The sequence below is a fragment of the Cryptomeria japonica genome, chromosome 4, assembly GCF_030272615.1.
Source record: "Cryptomeria japonica chromosome 4, Sugi_1.0, whole genome shotgun sequence".
Taxonomy (NCBI): Eukaryota; Viridiplantae; Streptophyta; class Pinopsida; order Cupressales; family Cupressaceae; genus Cryptomeria; species Cryptomeria japonica.
In genome coordinates, this window is record NC_081408.1 from 412,128,928 (window position 1) to 412,141,324 (window position 12,397).

Here is a 12,397-nt window from a genome sequence, read left to right on the forward strand (position 1 = left end):
CCCGTGCCTTGCGGATTGTTTCTGCTGATTCAAAAAGTGCTTCCTGCCAGGATTATTCTTTGTACTGTGTCTTTACTTTCCATTGAGGCTTGATAGGTAGGTGTGGCGGTCGTTTCAATAGGAACATGAGTTTAGAACCCAATCCTGCTTTGTTTCTGCTAGGTTGTGAAGGAAGATCTATAGGTTCAGTGACTCCTTCTTTGCGTTTGCCAATAGGTCTTTTACCACCATATCCCATTTGTTTCATGATTAAGTAGCCTTTTCCATACATGTGTGTGGGTAGAACAATGTCCAGAGCGGCTGCTCTATGATTTTCTTCTTCATCTTTGTATAACCAGCTAAGAACGTCCTTGTCCTCTGATTCATGTGCTAGAGTACCCAATTGGATGAAGGTACCATCAAATTTAGTGATGGGCCGAGTAGCCAGTTGTGTTGATGTAGTAGGCAAACCATGTGATCTAGGTGATGTTGGCAATTTGGCCAAGCATAAAGGCTCTAGAGAGTATTCTCCCATGCCTTGGTCTTTGATTTGCATTTTCTGCTTAAAGTCTCCCCATAAGGAGTTGGGCTTTGCTGTTTGCAGATCTAATATTGAAGATTGTTGTTTTTCTCTATTATGAGGAACCAAACTGTCCTGGGCTGCCCCCATTGCATTGCAATGTTGAAATGGATTGTGATCAGTAGATATGGAGATTTCTTGTCCATCATAAGGAAATTTGACACACTGGTGATATGTAGAAGGTACTGCTTGCATTTCATGTATCCAGGGTCGTCCTAACATAATATTGTAGGTCCTTTAGAGGACCTCTCTTCATCATCATATGCTTTTATGGTAATCTTTTTGCAAGGATCAATAGATTATTCTGAGAAGCCTAATGCACGGATAAGCTTTAAAGTACATATATTAAGGCCGGCTCCTCCATCTATTAGGACTCTTTTGACTCGGTGTTTGCAAACAATGACTTCAATATGGAGAGGAGTATTATGTGGATGACTCAAGGAAGTATTATCGTGCTCGGAGAAGGTGAGGTTATGAGGTCCTGTCATATGGGCGACCATGGCTTGAAATCTGTCTGTATCCAGATTTTGAGGTACATTGGTTTCCAATAGTGCTTGTTCCAATATGTCTTTGTGCTTAGGTGATAGTTTCAATAATTCCAGGATAGATATCTGAGCTGGAGTCTTGCGTAGTTGGCTAACCAAGTCATATTGGATTTTTGGTGTGGTAGTTGCAGGTGCAGTATGTCCTTTCAAGACATATTTCTGAGTTCGGGTCGTTACATTGACAGATTCATGATTACGCTGATCTCGGATGGTGATGACATTTACTTGATGATCTTCAGCTGATATGTGGTTGATGGTGTTGTTGTAGATGTGATTAATACGAGCTCCACGTGTATCATCTGAAGTGGATGCTCCATCTTTGTTGTAATTTGGGAGAGGATTTTTAAAGGCTCCGTGATCACCATTTGTTTTGAGACCATCAACCGTTAAGTCACCTCGATCAATCATGTCCTGTATTATATGTTTCAATCTCATGCATTTGTTTGTTCTATGACCCTTGTTGCGATGGAAATCACAATAGTGTGAATCATTCCACCAAGGTGGTTTGATTGGAGGTTCATAGTTGTTGATTGGAGGCAAAGACAGAATCTTGTTTGCCAAAAGTTCTCTGAATGCGAATTCTAATGATTGTCCCAGTGGTGTGAAGATGCGCTTTGGGAAATTGTTGGTGTTGCGTGAATTGTTGTTAGGTCCTGGATTCATGTTTTTGCTTTGAGTATCGTTGGTGTTGTTCGTGTTGAGTTGTCCTTGATCATTGTTTGGTGCATATGTGTTAGCACTTGGGGCAGCATTTTTAATATTTTTCGGATTTTGAGGATTTCCGGATAATGCAAGCACTGGTTGCTTAGATTTGGGATCATATGATTCATTGTTGCCTTCGTTTTTGTTTCGAGTCCAAAATCGAGATTTGTCAAGGTTGGTGTTGTTCTGATTATTGTAATTTGATGAGTTTGTTCCTTCCTTGTAGAATTTGAGTGTTCCCTTTTTGACACATGCTTCCTCTACTTGAATGCCATTTTCAATCAATTTAGCGAAAGATGGTATGCATTGAAGTTTTAGTCTGTAACTCATCTCGCCATTCAAGTTATCGATAAAGATTTCCATTTTCTCCTTTTCAGGAATATCTCGAGGATATCTAGATACCATGCGTCGCCAGCGTTGAAGGAACGCCATGAATGTTTCATTGTTCTTTTGTTTGGTATTGCAAACATCTAGCATGGTTATGGCATGTTGAATGTTGTAAGAATAGTGGGTGATGAATTTGTTAACCAACTCATCAAATGATCTGACAGGTGGTGAGATTTTGGATAACCATTCCATGGTTTGGCCTCCCAAGCTTCTGGGGAATAACCTCATCAAATAGGTGTCATCATGAGCGAATTCAAGGCTTAGTGTGCAAAATTCTCGAACATGATCCCGGGGATCACTTTTCCCATCATACTTATCAAATTTGGGAACGTCTGAGTTTGGAGGAAAAGGCACCATGTTCAAGCTTCTGTCAAATGGATAAGGACAGATTTCGTTTAAAGAGTACTGCACTGTTGTCCCTTGTTGCATATCCTGTATTTGCCTTTGCAACATTTGCATTTGTTGAGTAAGGGCTGCCAAAGGTAAATTGTCTTGTCGAGGAAAAAGTTCTTGCCTTGTATTGGTTCTCAGCTGAAAAGGCGTGGTAAATGGTATATGTTGCTTTGGTGTTTCTAGCTCAGGTATACGCATTTCGGGTATGCGCTGTTCTGGAATGTGTTGTTCAAAGTTATGTTGTTCAGGTATGCGAGTTTCTTCTTCTTTGTGTTGTTCTTGATATGCATATTGCCGAGATCCGGTTTGAAAAATGTTTGGGTCGAAATCTTCAGGAAGTTTAACGCCTTTGCTTGTGAGCATCAACAGATATTTTTCTTTGTCATTTTCCATGAGTTTTTTGACAAGTTTTTGGAAGGAAGGATTTACTTGACATTCCCGAAGAAGGGCTTCAGTAATTTCAGGTTCTTCTACGGGTGGAACTTCAAAAGGATTTGATAATCTTCGATTCATACTGGACTCGGCGGGTGTCTCGCTTTGTTGTTACTTTGAGAGCGATTAACAGGCATTTTAGTAGAAGCTTTCAGTGATGAAAGGGACAAAAGCCTCTTCAATGTGTTGCTCGGGTGTTGGTGGTTCTGGTCGAGATGTGTTATATGTGATGCATTCGTCGGGTAAAAATGCTGGATTGATTTTTCCGCCACGGTTTATGGTTTGATTAAAAGCAGACTTTTGACAGTATGCTTTTGTCTTCAAGGGTTCCTTGTCAAATTCGCTAGATTTGTTTTGGATATACTTTTTGACGTGATGAAGGAATACCCGATGAGATTTGAAGAGTTGACGATTGATATATAAAAACTTATTTCTCTTGATGAATTTGGAAAAACTAGGTTGTTGTTTCTTCAACGTGATGTTACGATAGAGGTTCTTTCTTCTCAGAATAAGGGGATTAGTCATGCATGAGTGATCAATGATTTCCTTTGATTGGTTTGGATTCAGTTGATTCTTGTTTTGGAAATTTTCAAATCTTACTTTACCCGAGTGAAGGCTGCCCCTTCATGACAAAGTGTGTCAAATGATATGGATAAAAGCTTCCCGATCTGGAAACTGGATTTGACGATTTGAGAATTTTAAACAAGTGTTTTGAGATAGAAATCCGTAAGATGGTAAAGGATTTTTTTGATACTGATGATGAAATTTCGGATTATGATAGGAGAGACGTCCTCTATTGTGCGATTCGTTTAGGATTCTGACAACTTTGGTTTTAACACAAATTGAGCTCAAGAAATAGTTTTAGTGGTTTGTTTGGCACTCTGGTTTGATGAAAAAATGGTTTTTGATGAAAAAGGTTTCTAAAAATGTTTTTGAAATTTTCAAATTTTTCTCGGTTTTTGCTCTCTGTTTTCCCGTTTTGGATCACGCGCTAAAACAGAGTCTACATGCGCTACTGAATTTACCTGATGCGCTAAAGAAATGAGCACACGCGCTAAGCTGCCCCTAGACACGTGCTAAAGTTTGGATTTTGGAAAATGGCGGTCTAACAGTTTCAAAAGTTTATGCGTTATCCTGGGTTTTCGACGCGCTAACTGTTCGACCTTATGCGCTAAAATTTGGTTTCCACGTGCTAAGCTGTTTCTTTCACGCGTTAAAATTCAGGCTGTTGAAAATTGTTGTTGAGTTTGTTTGGAAAAGCTACACGCTATACTGGGCCTGTCACGCGCTAAATTTTACACTCTATGCGCTAGTTCTTGGTTCCTACGCGCTAAGATGTTGCTTCCACGCGCTAGACTGTTGTTGGGATGCGCTAAAGGACTTTGCACTGTTTTGCCTTAGCTAAAAACGCTACTGTTTTAACTTCACACGCTAATGTGAGGTTTGAATGCGCTATCAAAAGTCTTCCACGCGCTAAGACGTTGTTCTTATGCGCTAGACTACCCTGATTTTTTTTCTGCTTGGGTGATTTCTTGAGGTTTTTTATTTTTGTTGAGAAATTTTCAAGTGCGATGGATGATTTTCTGAAGTAATAAATACAAGCACGGCATAAAAAGTACAACCATTTTTCCTAATCTAACAAAAAGTGTATGTTCTGCGAGGATGTGTTCAAATCCCCAATGTTTTAATAGGTTTGGATACAAATAATACACTTCAGAAAGACTCTTTATTCAAGGGTCATAAATAACATCATAGCCCACTAGTCTCGATACTCCGTCAGCTCAAACAGCCGTGTCACCCCCTAGAGGGCGCCCATTTTTTTGCCTTTTGCCAGAAATTAATCCAAAGTGAATTGCTTCACAGTTGAGTAGTTATCTTGGGAGATATATGGTGAGTAATCTTGGGGGCGGATTTTTCCCCACCCTTGCATTATGATGTTATAAATGTTCAGTTACTGACTCAGTTCAAAGCTTCTAATTCTATGGTTCATAATCAGGCTTCCCGTTCGGCCATAAGTGATAAACTCCCTCAAGAGGCTTCCCAACCTTTAGAACAAAGGCTTTACGTATCGTAAAGATACTGGGGGAAGGCTAATCGCTTGGCGCAACTGTTGAAAAGGACTTTCATCACTTTTCACTTTTGATTATAGTGGGTTGGAATACTTGGCGTCAAAGTCATTCCCCACTTAAATCGTTCCCTTCACACCGACCAAAGAATGGCTTTAAGAGTTTTTCAACCCCTCGGGAAGGCAGGCCTGCTAAAGGATTTATTGCTTGAAGTAAAGAAAGCTTAAGAGTGGTTTGGCTTTTTGGTCACCCAGTTATGGGGAGAGCATATACCTTCCACTTTCGAGACAAGGCAATCAAGTTGTTCTTTTTAGCCTTCAAGACAATGATTTGTTAACTTCTATTTGGAGATGTTGCTCCAACAAGCATGATGTTCCTTTTAACCCTTCATAGCAAAGTGTGTATTTCCAAAACTTTTGTAAAACAGGCCTGGTCAACAAAGTAAATCGTGATTTTTGGTCAACAAAATTAAAATCGAGAGGGGAAAACTTTCCCTCTTTACCTTGCACAAAATGAAGATGAGGTTCTTTTACTTTGCAAAATGAAGTGAATCCTTTTAAACACCAAAGGATGGTGAGGTTTTTTTTTTTTTTTTTAAATTTTTGCCAAAGTAAAGATTGCTGGTTCTTTTTAGAGCTTCCAAAAATGAAGTGTTTTTCCTAACTTGCAGGAATGAAAGGTTTGTTTTGTTGTTCTTTTTACCATGCAATAAAGAAAGATGAATTTTCTTTTAAAACACCAAAAAGGAAGGCATGAAGTTCATATTATGCATCCAAATGAAATGATGAGGTTTATTTTAATTTGTGCAAAAAAGGAGAGTGAGTTCTTTTTAACCAACTTTTGTTGAAAGAAAGTAAAAAAAGAAACTTAAAGCCTCTAAACTTGCTCCTTCCCCTGCACAAAAAATATTAGAACCTGCACACAGTCAGTGATCAAGTGTTAGTGTGGGCTTACACAAGCTTAAATTCTGATCTTGGTTACAAATTTTACAATCCTGATCCTGAAATGCCCTGAAATTTGTCTAAGTCTGAATTTTGGAGGATCTTCCAAAAACTAGATTTTGCATTATAGCTCCTAGAGGTCTGAAACCCCTCTCAAACATCCTGAAAGTATATATGGAATATAACTTAAAGTATACTTAAATGTTATATTTCATATATATTATGCCTCCCACAAGCCTAATTTTTGACTCTGTCATAAATGTTTGGCTCTGCCAACTCTATACGCTAAGATGTTTTTCTGATGCGCTATTCTGTGTTGTTCCTTTTTTTTACCCGCGCTGAAACCTACAGGAAAATATTACTGAAAGTCATGTGCTAAAGAAAGGACTCCACGCGCTAGAGTATAGACCCCACGCGCTAAACAGTAAGCGGGATGCGCTAGACTGTTAACCGGATGCGCTAAACAGTCAACTTAACGCGCTAATTCATTTTTCCCGCGGACCTGCAAAAGTGGTTAAATTCAAAAACCGATTTGATACGTGGGTATGATGCCCCACGGTGGGCGCCAGAAATGTATGCAGGAAAAGTGGGCTGATAAAACTTAATATGTGAAAATATTGCTAAATACTAATCCACACACACACACACAGGACTTCTTGATGCAAGCTATGGAGTAACGTAGTGTTACTCAGCTTCCCAAGGAGGGTCCCATGGTTCTCTATCTCACAATGTCCCTCAAATCAATGTTTTTGCTCTCAGATCACTGAGCAAAATGGTTTAGGGATGGCAAAGGTAAGAACGAGGGATGCTCTGATAGATTTTTAGAATGAAATGTGTTATAAGCTATGTATGATAATAAACTAAATGATAAGATGACAAGATTAGTATGAATACTATCCTAGCATACTATATTTAGTCTATGATTGAACTAAAATGATAAAGAAAGTAATCTAAACATACATATTTAATCTACTTCCTAATTTAAAGAGAGGCTAAATGATGAACATATATGAAATGAGAAAGTTTGAAAGAATTTGAACATAAGTGTGATGCTTCAAATTTGAAAGATGATTGCTAAGAATGGAGGAATGAGAGCTCTATTTATAGCACAAACAAGGCAATGGATGGTCAGGATTGAAAGGTTTAATCAAGGTCCAAGTTTGAAAGTTGGGGATCCATTTGCACAATTGGCACCAATAAAATGTTGACAAATGTCAACATAGGATTGGGTTGAGAGAAGAGGTTGGAGGCATTAAAGGCCTGAGAAGACCTCATGGTTATTTAAAGGCTAAGGGTCAAGTCTAAATTAAGATTACCCACTGGATTAAGAGTTAATCTAAGGATAAACCTTTGTGCAAATGATTAAGAGATAATCATGGTCAAAGCATTAATGGCCTAATGAAACCTTTGGGTTGGGTAGAGGTTGAGTCAAAACAAATGTTTTAACCATGTGGGAGGGTTTGAGTTAACCATTAATGGTTATTGGAGACTTTGGGGATTAAGTGGTTGAAGGTTGAAAGCCTTCAATGGTTATCAAAGACTTTGAGCCATTTAGTGGTTGAAGGTTGAAAGCCTTTAATGGTTATCAAAGACTTTGAGGTTTTTGAGAAGTGACTTCCCTTTGCTTAGGGATGCGACAAAGTTTAGAGGAGGGGTTAGGTTAATTAGAAGCGATTAGAAGATTCTAGAAGGGATTAGAAAGGGGTTTGAGATTTTGCAAGTGGATGGAGAGATAATAGGATTTAATTGAAATAATTTAATTCAATTCGGTTGCAATTTGGGGAAATTAAATAAAATAGATTTATTCAATTTGGGATAACTATTTAATTAAATTTGAATTTAATTAAAAGTGGATAGGGGGATTTAATTGAATAAAATGATTTATTCATTAAATGGTATAGTGAATTTAATTTAAATAAACTGAATAATTTATTTAATTAAATAGAAGAATATGGATAATTTAATTAAATTGGATTTAATCAAATAGAGAAATGAACATAAAATATTCATTTAGGAATATGGTCATTTTTATACGTCTACAATATGCTTGACCTATCATTAGGTCCAGATATGATTTGTGGAAGTATTCTCGATGTTTTATGGGTCTCATCGTAGTGTGTGGAGATCCGGATTTGATTTATTTTCTTTTGAGAGTATGTGTTGATTGGTAATTGCTTATTTGGTTGCGTAGCGTGTGGATATGTTGTTGGTTAGGTTTTGATAATTGTGGATCGGTGAATTAATCTTTGGAAGATGTGTTTTGGTCCTCTCTCCTGGAGTGGACCAACGTGTGTGTTTTTGGTTCGAGAAGTATATTTTGATTCAAGCCGACTTGTTTTATGTTTTGATGATCTATCTTGTATAAAAGGCATTTGAATGTTTGAGTTAGAGCGAATTAGAATGAGAGTGTAGATGATGTGTGAAGTGCAAATGTAGTACCTCTTTCTCGATCAAACTTTTTAGACTCGTGTTTGACTTCAGTTGACTTTTTCAGTGGATACATTTTATTGTGATATTTTATTTAGACTTTATGTGATGTTGTGATATGTTTTAATTTGAGTTGCAGTGTATGTTTTCATGCAGTATTTCCTTATTGATGGTTAAATGCGATTTTATTGGATTACTAACATGGACTGACATATTCATTTTATACATACGATGAGTTATATTCATGTTTCATGTTTGTAAGTGTATGGGGTGTGAGGAGATGATTTTTCTTCACTCACTTTGGTGAGAGAGGGAACATCATGATTCTCCTCCACCAGTGTGTTTTTTGTGTCTGTGTGTGTATATATATATATATATATGCACATGTGATTCGTTGACGCAGGGAATTGCAGGTACAAGTACCGTGTAGGTACGAGGTGTTGTTCACCAAAAGTGATAACCCAAGACACTTGCAAATCTATCTATGAGATAGCCGATCTCAATCAATGAAACACCTCAAGGCTTGGACAACATGACAAGGATATGAATCCTTCTACTCTTCAAGCTCTACAAAACCTAGGCAGGTATACCTTTGATGCATTTAATAAGACCTATTACACACAAGACTGCATCAATCAAAAGCAGATGGATCTCAAAAGGTTCAAAAACTAAGAGGTAACTGCAGATGGGCTAGATCCACACTTGCAACTCAACATTTTCGAATCATGAGATGGAGGGACATTTCCACATAACATAAAATATAAAAGATATTCTGATTTTGGATTTTTAAATGGTGTTTTGACAACCTTTAAATATTACAAGAGACCAGTGCCTTATCCAGGCCACAGAGTCATGCATAAAACTGGAAGAGAAATCTCAGATGCAAGTTCCTTTCAACATTAAATTTTCATGTATCAATGCCTGACATTAATACAATCCTCTACTCTGTCACAAAATCATACTTAGAAGTATATATATCCAATATGCATTCAAAATCATTAATGTTGGGTTTTAGGATTTAAATCCTTCCTTGAAGAATACCCAAAAGACAAACATCACTCTTAGAAGAATCTAAAAGAAATAACTCAAATTATCCTTGATAACATGAAATTATATGAATCTGAGTACATTTTGGAGACAATTTCATGGAAACTCACACATGCCTTGCAAATGTGTGAACCTGCAAACTGAAACTCAACCTACAGTAAAGACAACACTGAAAACATAGAAGAACACATTGTCATTTGCATTGATAAAAAGATGTCATCACTGGAACCTGCAATTTCGGATTTCTCCCTTGGAAAAAATCTCTCAAAAACTGGAACCCTTACAACTGAGAAGAATGAGGAATATGAAGAGGAGGAAAAAATTAGGTCTGCAACTGAAACTGCCAAGTGTCTCCTCTCTAACTGAATTTCATTCTCATGGAAACTGCTTCCAAAATATCCCACATTTGTCAAAATTAATTGCCTGACCGGATTCCTCATTCCGAGAGCTTTTTGGCGATATATAACACTTTATATTTTGGCCAAAATTGAGACCCTGGGCAAATTAATTCCCCACTGTGCTCAATCATTTAAATTTTTTGAAATTTAATATAGTTTAAACTATATCATTTACTCATTTTAAATTTGATTTTTGCCTCCATTTGGTCCTGACGCTTTGCCACGTGGTGGGATCTGATTGGTCGATGGGGTTGACCGGATGCCACCTGGGATGACACCTCATCACTGCCACGTCATCTGCTTTGTCACTGCCACTTGGCCACCACGTATACACCACCTCAATGCCATGTCATCGCCACCTAGGTGCCACCTCATCGGGACCCACCTGGCTTTCACAACTTCGCAGGGTGTAACTCGCGTGCATCTTCCTTTCGTGAAACAGCGCGAGCCGTTGATCTCCTCGGACTTGCTCACTCGTTAAGCCGGCCTTTCTCTGCAAAATTTTGCCTGTTTTCCTCGAGAAGTGTGCCTGCGTGGGGTCCATCTGGTCACTGCTCAGTCACCTCCTCTGTCGCCTCGAGATCCGTGCCCGCACGTGGGCCCACCTTGGGCGCCCATCAAGCACCATCCGTCAAAAGCCTTTATGGCTTAGACATATTACTACTGTAAGGTTTTGCATTTAAATATTTAAAAATACCACTTCCCAGCCAATGTGGGATATATGCATCTTCCTGTAGCTGCATTTTTTGAGCTCTTTTCTTGAGTTTTAATGGCGATTTCCAGATCTGATCGAAAATGTTGATCTTCAAACAGCATGTGAGGGAGGGAAAACACTGGCAAGGTCGCGGACATTGGCTTTACACCTGCCAAATGCATTTGTTACATGTTTTAATTTGTGCCAAAGGCTTTGCGTGGGGAAAGGGTGCTGCTCCAACTTCCACATATCTCACTCTCCAAACTCCATCTACGCAGAAGCTTCAACCAACACCAACATCCAGCAAGGATGGGCAACGTGGGGGAGGAGGAAATACTGGTCTGCATTTGCTAGAAAGCTTATTTGATTTGGCATTGCTCACATCACGTGGGAGAAAAGGATACATGAAAATCTGCTTCAACTCCCCTCACCATCCACATTGTCTGCTGCAATCAACAATCCTTCCACGTGACCTTGCACGGCCAGAGCATTTGCTTAATGGTTTTGATTTAATGCCCTTGCAAATTGCTTTGAAGATTTAACTTCTCCTTCATGCTTGCTGAAGTTTGGAGTTTTTTATATGCTACACAGGAGGGAGGGCTCATTGCTACACACTTGCCATTTAAATTACTTTATGGTTTTTTCTATTTTATGTACATTAGCGTGGGAAAAAGGAGGCCCCAGACCATGCTACAACAAAGAGCTACTGGTTTTACACTTGCCAATTGAATTTGGCTGAAGATTTAATGCTGAAGGTTTTAACTTGCACTCCCCAGCCATTGTTGAAATCTTTTGAGGGCTGCCAACACGTGGGAGAAGGAAGGAGGCTCTTCACCTATCAATGGTATTGTTGGAGTTTTAATTCCCTTCTCCAAACACTGCACATAAGACTGCCATTTCATTTTGCTAAAAAGCTTTTAAGCTTCCTGTTCAACTGCCACATTGGGGGAAGAGGCTGGTTCTGAATTGTCAACATACACTTGTTTGAAGTTTTAAAACCTCCCAAACTCCGCAAATCTCTTCTTTTCAACAATATAAATACCATTCCTTCATATTTAAATCATATAAACATATGATTGCAAAAATAACATTTTAACTTTGCCTGAAAAGATGCATGAAGCGGCAAGCCAGGTTGGGCCCCAAAGTGGGTTCGACTTAAGAAAATTTCATTTTCATGTAACTGACCTTCGGAATGCTTCGGGGACCTTACCCATACCTCTAAAAACGTTCAGCATCATTTTCGGATCATCAGACTGAAATTTACAACTTTCAGGCAATTACGCCACAATTTTCGCATTTAATCGAGAAGACGTAATTTTCAAACCTATCAAAACACCTTTCTGGAGCTCACCATTTGACAGGCGTGTACTCTGATATACAAGGATGAATTGTACCAAATGGTTTCTCAAGACGAGTCCCGAGCGAAGAGATATTAATTTTCGAAAATGCCCAACTGGCTTTGTCGACACTGCGAACTTGATGAAATCAATGTCCTGGCAACACATGACGCCTTTCTCAAAAATATCAAATGCCCTCCGTAGGCCCTCAAATTTGAAACATAGGTACCTTGAAGTACATATTAAATCTTTGAATCCTCAGTTCGATCACCAGATTGACAGGATGCAAACGGTGCACTCACAAAAATGGCTACATTAACTGATCTAACATTGGAAGTGCGGATAACTGAAAATGATAGCTAAATAAATCCTTTTGAAAACCGATCAAACGGATTGATAGAGGCTTGAAATTTGAAACGTAGCTCATCATTTATACCAACATTATCCTGGAACAAACATTATGGCATGA